Raw genomic sequence first — 9,362 nt, forward strand, 5'->3', positions numbered from 1 at the left:
TGTTTATCTTTGTTTTTTCTTCCAAAGGTGAGAAAGAAGAGTAAGTACAAACTATATATTTAAAGGAAATAAGGCGTTAGTGCTGTTTTGATCGATCAATGTTTTATTTTTTTGCACTTTCCTTCAATTTCTGTGGTGCAAGTGAGAGATGAGCCGCCCCTTTTGTAGTGCGCAGATCATCAATTGCGTTCTTTGTACCTTGGAGATGTTCTCATGTTTTGACATGATCAGATATGCTTTTTATTTTCTAATTTTAAAAATTCCCAAAATTGGATGAATTCCGCCCTCTAATTGATTTAAATTGTCGTCGACTCGATTTTCGCTGCACAATTTTGAGCCTTCGTGTGAAAGAAATTTCGGTGCTCGGAGACAAAAAAAAAAATCCGAAAAGAGCGCACTCGCTTCACGGAAAAATGAATGATTTGAAAAATATTTTATCCAAAATGATTGCTCGTTGTCGCTTACGGAAATGAACGAGCGGAACCTATTTTCATCATTTACAAAAAAAAAAATCATAATTTTCATTAACTTACTATTTCAAATGATATAGACGATCACTCCCCGAAACATATTTTTCAAAATCTTTATAGGTTCAGCGAGACAAATGAGAGGAAGTCGTTTTCTGAATCCTAGACTCTATGTGAATCGTAGACCGCCGTGGAAAGTGCCCCTTTGAGAAGCGAAAGTCCACAAACTATTATTGCCGGGTCGCCTCTGGAGTCGCTTTCACGAATTTAACAAGTTGCGACTACGCCATGCGACTACTCGACATTGAATTTCGAAACGAGCGGACGTCTTTGAAAGATACATTTTTTCCTTTTTTTCCTCGAGACGATCAGGAGAATAGAAAATGAAAAAATAAATTAACCATTTAACCAAAATTATCAAAATGGAAAATCAATTGAACATGCTGCTAAGCTGGATATGATCTTTGAATATACTCGAACCATTTTCTTTGTATCGCATCAAATGATATCGTGGGCTAGCTATATTATTGCACTGACAGCACTAATGGTGATAATTTTTAATTATATTTTACTTATTTTTCCATTTTTTTCATTTACCTTTTTTTCTTTTCTTTTTTCCTCTTCCCAACAGCCAGCAGAGATCGAGGCCGGCCGGTGGCCGGAGGGAAAAAGGAGAAGAAAAAAAGGAAAAGAGGGAAAAGGTAAAAGAAAAACAGAAAAAAGGAAAAATAAGTAAATATAGGCCAAAATATTTGAGAAATATTGAATATTATTAAAAATCATCTACGTCGGTAGTATCGGTGCCACGTAGGACTGTCGGAGTCCACGCCGCCTATTTCCAATCAACATGACCGAATTGGCTAAATGTGAAAAGGTTTATGATTGAATTAAAAAACTTAAAATGTTTAAAATTGAATTGACAAAAATGTAAAAGATTTAGGGTTCTTTTGACAATTTTCCATTTTCAACTAAGTATTTCTATTTTAGATGTCATTAGGCCTTATTGTAGCTTTTGGCATCGTCCCTCTTGCGAAATCTAACATGACACCGAGGAAGCCTAAAAAGTACCAATTTCGATATGTTTGGTTCTTGGGTAAAGAATTAAGATCTGATGCATATAAACTAAGTAGTCCATTAAGGGGTAAAAGAGAGACGTGTTTGGATTCAAATTCAAGACATCTGCATAACTCAAAACTAAGTAGGTAAATGCATTTTTAAGCTCTTTAGAGTAAATAAGTCCCGAGTTGGATGCTTCCAACTGATTTTTAACGGAAAAATGTCAAGTCATGTCGGTTTCAAAGGAGAAGACATGTGCCGTGTTACATTTGACGATGTTTAAGGGCGAGCACGAGCTGCACTTGAGTCGTGTCCCTGTGCCCCGCACATGAGCTTCTTTTGGTTGTGGTGTCGCGGCAATTTTATTTGCAACTGCTTTCGCAACCGATTGGATGGAGAACTCCAAACTGCGTCCACTAGACGTCGCGATCGGCAATAGTAGAAATTGGGCTAAAGTGAACGGGAGTGGAGCCGAAGGGCGCGAGTTTTGGTTGGCCGTGGAAGAATAAAGGCAGGGAGCGTGCCGACCACACGAAGCCATGTGCTCGGTCAGCTCGTGCTGGTGCTGAGTTGCCGATCGGGACGGTCTTCCTCCTGTTCACTGGTCCACGCAAGGCAATCACACACTTGCACTTGCCTCCACGACAAGATAGTCCGACCCTACAACGGGGATTGGTCAACCATCCGCCCCCTCCCCCTCACCACACGCTAGGGAAGAAGACCACAGTCGCTTAGCATTCATTATAATTGAAATGTTTCTCTGTTTTCTTTCCCTTTCTTCGTTGATCATCCCAAGCCCCGTTTCACAAGACAAATAGCTATTGTTCGGATTAGGCGCACAGACACAACGAAATAAAGAATAAAGACGAAAAGGATAAATCAAGACACAATATTTATCCCGGTTCACCTCGTTAAACTAGAGCTGTATCTAGCAGATAATTCCATTATAATTAGCATATTTCACATCTTCATTGTGATTCTCAATTACAGGAGAAAGAGATCATTTATGGACGGCACGGGAAAACCCTAGGGGCCGAGAAGAACCTAAGCCACTCGGTAGCTATTCATAGACTCAAGCTCAAACTGCTAATAAAACACAAATCCAAACTATAAAAGCCCTCCGGTAGCCCGGGGATATGAATCACACCCCAACAATTACAAAGACACCTCCATAGCTTGCATGGTAGGGCTAAAGCATAATTATGCCTCGAGAGCGTAGATTACATGATTCAGTCTTTGTGACAAGATATGTGCGGGCTTGAACGTTAGATGAGAGCACTCTATGAAGGTGGATTGCATGTGGATTGAAAGATCGATTGAAACCCTTCCGTTGGAGGCGTGATAAAAAAAATAAGAAAAAATTTCAAATAAAGGCCTGAAGTGTCTTCGTTTTCTCGAATAAAAAATTAAAGTAAACTTTATTTCAAATAAAGGTCTGAAGTACCCTCATTATTTCAAAAAAGGGCCTAATTAAAGGGTATTTTTGTCCTTTTGCTTTATAATTTTTTTTTTCTTTTACTGATTTCCTTTTTATTTCTTTTTTTCTCTCATTTTCTTTTTGCCTTTTTCTTTTTTCTTTTTCCTCTCCCCCCAAGCCATCACCGGCCTCAGGCGAGGGTTGGCCTCGCCCTCGAGTCAGCAAGGGTAACCCTCGCCTGAGGCCTGGGCTGTTGCCCTCGCCAGATTGAAGGCCGCAGCTTTATTCCTGTTCTTCGCGTGCCTCAGAAGGTTCGGCTTCGCATTGTTGTCCCTACCTTTCTTGTACACGTCTCTCATGTCTTTGCTTGTCTCGCCCGCTTCGCACCCATTGATCATCCTTCCCCTGCTTCTGGCCAAGACCCCAGATGGGTCTTTCCCCAATCCGGTTGATCATCATCTTCAGTCCTTGCTTGTACTTCGGCAGGGCTTTCTCTGCAATCAGGTGTCTGAGGAGTGGGGAGGCTCCGTACAGTGATATCTGTAAGAGTTTGTATATTGGCGGGTGGCCTTCTTCTATCAATAAGTAGCCTCCCGGCGACCTCGCGATCGTTGACTGCACTTGAGAGCTCTCGCGGCGGCCAGAGTTGCATTGGCATGCGTATTTCTGCGTCCCAACATGGGATACGCGGTCGCCGGGGCCAGGGGAGATCGAGTCCATGGTGAAGTGGGCTTACAGGAAGAAAAAGGATATTCTTGTTAAGCATTCGGATCTAGCAGAGGAAGCCCTCGCTCAACACCAGCAAGGGCAAGGCCTCGCTTGAGGCCGGCGATGGCTGGGAGAGGAGAGAGGAAACGGAAAAAGGAAAAAGAAAAGGAGAAGAAAATGAAATCAAGAAAAGAAAAGAATTTAAAAAAGTAACGTTCGGCCGGGTCTTCTTTGAAATAATGAGAGCACTTCGGGTTTTTATTTGAAATAAAATTCACTTTAGGTCTTTATTTAAAAAAACGAATGCACTTTATGCCTTTATTTGAAATTTCTCCGAAAAACAACAGAAGTTGGAGAGTGAAAATTAGTAGGTGTCTATTGTATGAATTTATTGATAGAGAGAGTACTTAATTTACTTAATTATGACATCATACTATTGTATTCCCCAACCAAGTGTGAACTGAGTATGATGCTGTTTACTAGAGATTAATATACCCTAACATTTTTCAGCTGAAGAATCTCGGCATGTTTCGTTCATCTGGATTATCTTATGGAGAGAGAAGGAGAGCAGTGTGAAAAGACCGGCCAGAGAGGATCTAAATATCAGCACAGCTAACCCATCTTTGGAAAACCTCAGACAAGGACATGTTTAATGTCATCGTTTACTTACCCTTGTAAGGAGCTTTTAATAAACAGAGTTTGGGGTTAGGCAAATTTTTCATGTGATTGTGAAATAGGTGATCGAACAATAAAATAAACAAAACAAGATGGCAAGTCGGACACCGAATTTATATGGTCCAATTGATATGACTCGGTCCACAGAAAAGGAAAAGGAAGTGCATTATTACTTAAATATCCTCTTATGTGCTTATGAATAAAAATAGAATGATGATATAAGTTGAAATAGAAGACTTCATTTGATTCATTAATCACATACACAATAAATTGACAAGACCATTCTCATAATCTTTCCTAATCCCTCTGAATCTTTTGTTTCTGTCCCTTTTTTCCTCCGACAAATACGGCTTTGCTTTAAGATCCCTTTATTCTCCCTCGTAATTCCTCTTTCACAAACATAGTGTTAATATTGAGATTGGTCAGCACACGTGTTAGGTGTATTGACTTTCAATATCTGTCGACCTCAAACTCAAGAAATCTCCATGAAAAAGGCCATCATAAGGTGAACAATAGCCTTATCTTACCAATTAATAAGCAAAATGGCAGTTTAAATGAGCGGTGAACACCGAGTCTAGTTCAACCTGAGAACTGGACCGACTTGAACCAACCGATTCAAGGCTGATTCAAGGTAGAACCGGTACGGTTCCCGGTTTCACGAACCTAAAATCGACTTAGGATTGGATTTGTTCCCGGTTCCGAGACTAAAATCGCCGGTTCCACAGGGGAAATTGGGAATCAATTCAACTAATCCAGTTCTCAGGTTGAACTAGTTGTAAACCAATTTTGAAGTCTCTTTTAGAAAAACAAACTATGTTACTCGGCCAAAGGGTCTTGAACATGAGCAAACAACAAAAGAACAACTTGACCAATAAATGTATTTATAATGATATGACGCAAGCTTTGTATTTTCTCACAAGAATTTAGTTTTTTGTCCAACACATAAAATGGGCCGATTCACCGATAGAATTGGGAGCTACACCAAAACCAGTTAGTTTAGAAACCGAAGGTTCCAAAATCGACTAATTCGGTTTCCGATTCTAATCTTTCGGAACTGAGGGTTGCAGAGTCAGTTTCCAATAATTACATTGCAAATGAATTTTTGATTAACCCGAAAACAATCATTAACAAAACTTATGAAAAAACAGTATCCCTTACGGTCAAATCCAAGACCATCTTATCCAAGTCATCGATTATCCCATCCTATTCTTACCATGAGATAGTAGGACTGCTGGATTCGATTGACTAATCGGCTCGATTCAAACATCCGTTGTTATGAAAGGGAACTGAAAGTCATGATCAATGGACTAATCCTTCTTATTCTACTGGGCTCTTAGGCCGGGCAAGGCTGAGCCGAGCCTAACATCAAGCCTGATAGACATTGCTCAAGCCCTCCTCTTGCATGTCCAACCTTTGGAATGGGCTTAAATACATTGGATTAAACATCAAAAGAAAGTAAATTAGCCCAATCTGCCCGGCAAATGTTTTCGAAATTTGGGTTGGTCCGAATGCCCCTAGAGGCCTGGATGAATGGCTTTCCCCAAAGCCTGGAATTGAGCATGTCCGTGTGTCCGATCTATAATCAGGTCTACTCACAATTTAAGTAGCACCGATATCGATATTGATACCGACATGCGACATGACATGACGCGACTCCTCACGACAAACCGACATGTCATTTCTCAAAAAATAGATAATTTCGACACATTGGGTTACGTTGTATATTAAATATATACAAATATCATCGGTAAGTTTCTTTTTCTTCTTTTTCTTCTATTAGGGATTCACGATTTGATTTTTTCGGGGCTGGCTGGGTATATTAATCATAGGGTGACTTGATATATGACTTAAGTACATATATTTTTCACAACTTGAAAGAATTCGCGAGAGGGTTCATTGATAGATTTACATATTGACCCATAATTTATTAAAAATATTTAAAATTGATCCCGTGTATGTTAGAATGGAGTGTCGAATCTTTGGACTCGTATGTCTTTGGCATGTCCGGATTGCTGACTATGTGTCGGTCGTGTGTCGGAGAGTATTAAAAGCGTATCGGTGTCCGAAACACATTTGACACAACACGGAGGCCCCCAAAGAGTGTATGTCCTTCTTAGCTCACAATGTATTTGATTAAGTATAAATAGAATAGTGCCAACCACAACAAAAGACAATTTTATTGCACGATGGAACTTAGCAAGGCAGACACACCAAAATAAATGATCCCATTTTTACCTCATCAACCCTATTATGTGTTTACTTCCTATGTTTATCGTAAATATAGCAAAAAAGATCATGTTACTGACATGTTGGGAAGTGTAGCGTAAACTCGATATCATCGCTTAGGGAGCGGGGGTGATCGATTATAGGGGCGTCTGTTTGGATGTCGACAGCGGGTAATTACAATCTCTTATGCATTTTGAATCGGTAAATAACTTTGTTCCCGGTCGATGGATCCGAGGAACTAGGTACCGACCATGTCCACTCTAAAATCGGACCGGCAAGGAATAGGCAGTGTTATTTTTATTCCCTAAATATTTTATTTTCTTTCCCAAAATTTCCCAAATATATTGAAAGTAACTTTAGCAATCGGATGAAATTAATAATCATAGTGAAGTTATTTGGTAAGACAAGGTTATTGTTCATCTCATATAAAATAGGATAAGTACACTAAAATTCCCAAAACCTGTATTGCTATTGAGTTCCAAAACTTTTAAAAAGTATAATCAAGTTTTAAAATTTATCAAAGTCGGTGTAATTTAGTTCCGCTATTAATTTCGTCAATTTGATTAAAGGAAATTGTTGACGAGGCCTTTTTTTAATTATATTTTAACTAAAGCATGAAGTATAAAAATTAAAAGATGTCGTTTTGGTTCGAATCTTAGTTTTCACCCAAATGTTATTTAAATTAAATTGAGAAAACAAAAAGCCAAAAATTTTAAAAATAAAAAAGGAAGCACAAGGAGCCATAGGGCCCTCGTGTGTGGCTATGAAGGGCTTCGATAGGGCGAAGCCTGGGACTCGATGATGGCCTGCGATCCTTGCCTGTGGTCGACGATAGTGGCCGACGGCCGCCCCAACCAAGCCCTTCACGGCCATAAGTGAGGGCCCTATGGCTACTTCTTTTTTAAAATCTTTTTACCCTTTTCATTGTTTTATTGTAGTTTCAGTGGGTAAAAAAACTAACATCTAAACCAAAAAAAGTCATTTTAGTCCGTCATGCTTTAAGTCAAATTGATGATGTTAACGGAATGCCTTGATTGGATGTTGACAAGTTGATACTTGATTATAATTTTCTGTTTTTTAGTTTTAAAATTTAGCCACACTTTCACAATAAATTTAGGATTTCTAGTGCATTTATCTCAAAAAAATATGGCCTTTCGATGGAATTTTTGAAGTTTGATTTTTTTCTTTTCTCACACGATTGGTTAACGGATGTTGAAAATCGAAATACCTAAAATGAGTATTGACTATTCTCAAGGCTAATACTATATTTGTTAAAAGGGCTCTAAAAGCAAAACTGTATTTGGATGGAGGGAAACAAGATGAAGACAAAATATTAGAAGTTATTAGAGTTTATTATCACAATGGTCCGGTCAATTTTCTGTATTTTAGAGGTGATGCCCTTCTTTGAGACTGATTTAATCACTTCAGGCCTTTACTTGAGAAAATGATGACAACTCATACCTATATTTGAAATTTTTTCTTTTCTTTTTATGTATAAAAACCTAAAAAGATAATTTAATTACTAATGCAATTTTTTTTTTCATTCTTTCCCTAGGAGTGCTTTTTGTCTTGGGGCTCTGCGAGCACGTGCATCAGACAGCCGCACGTGCGACGTCCATGTTAGGCATGTCTTTTTGTTGGTCGCCGCCGTTACTACTTACTGGAAACCTCCGTTCTCTCGGCAAGTTTTCTTGCCCGAAAAGAAAAACAAATCCCACTCCGAAAATTAACATGGAAATTCCAGAAAACACCTTCAAAATGACAAGATTGCCCCCACCATGCGTGATATGCTTTTCAGAGCGCGCTTAGCCCAAAAAAATGCTTAAGGCACGATCGGTTTGCACGTCAAGAAATAAGACCCGAATTACACCGCCAAAACTCGAATATGAAGTGACACGACACGTTTATGCAAATTAATGCGAATCAACACGTCCTCGTCATGATACAAATTATTTGACATGTAGAATCAAAATTAAAATGTTTCATGCCAAAACAAGTAAACACAAATTGCGGACGCGATCATGACACGCAGACGCGGATTGTTAGCCCTTTTCTCCCGATGAACCTATTAGAAAAGAATTTGTGGGGATCATGGCTTGATTGGTCAACCGGTAACCCGAAGACACTGAGAAAGAATAAAATGTTGTCCAAATGCATAGAAATCTGGTTGCCGACGAAATCATGATCCTACGTCCCCACATGCAAGAAAGCATCGGTTGAGTTGACAAGCATTGGCAAAGGATCTTCAGAAGGTCTTGTGTGTGGGATTCGTGGATTCTGGTTCCCTATGCTACTTCTCTCACCATAAGATTGCCCGTAAAATAGAAACTAAGATAAATAATAAGACTCTATATCGTAAACTCGAATATGATGTAACACAAAGACGAGGGTGAGTTCATAGCCCGATTGAATGTAATGTAAATCTGTTAAAAAAAAAACGCGTCATCTTCTTATGTACAAGACAATATCTATTCATATGAAAAGATCGTAATCGTGTCGGGTAATTTTCATACGACAAAACCTTTTTGGAGTCCATGATGTTTCGCACTTATAAAGTCGAAAATCAATTCGAGAACTAGATAATCTCGACCTCTAAACAAGATAATTTTAAGATTAAAGTGTCGATTACATTAGTAAATCCAAAACTCAATTAAGGAGAATCCACTATTTTTTGTTATTTTAAGAAAAAACAGCAAGAAAATATTTTCAGGCGGGCAAAGAATATTCTGGCCAAGCGCCAGCCACTTTGAAATAACACAGTTTTTGTCCTTGCAAAACTCTCGGCAAAGCTTAAACCAAAGTCAGGGGCATTT

Source organism: Rhodamnia argentea, chromosome 6, assembly GCF_020921035.1.
Source record: "Rhodamnia argentea isolate NSW1041297 chromosome 6, ASM2092103v1, whole genome shotgun sequence".
NCBI lineage: Eukaryota > Viridiplantae > Streptophyta > Magnoliopsida > Myrtales > Myrtaceae > Rhodamnia > Rhodamnia argentea.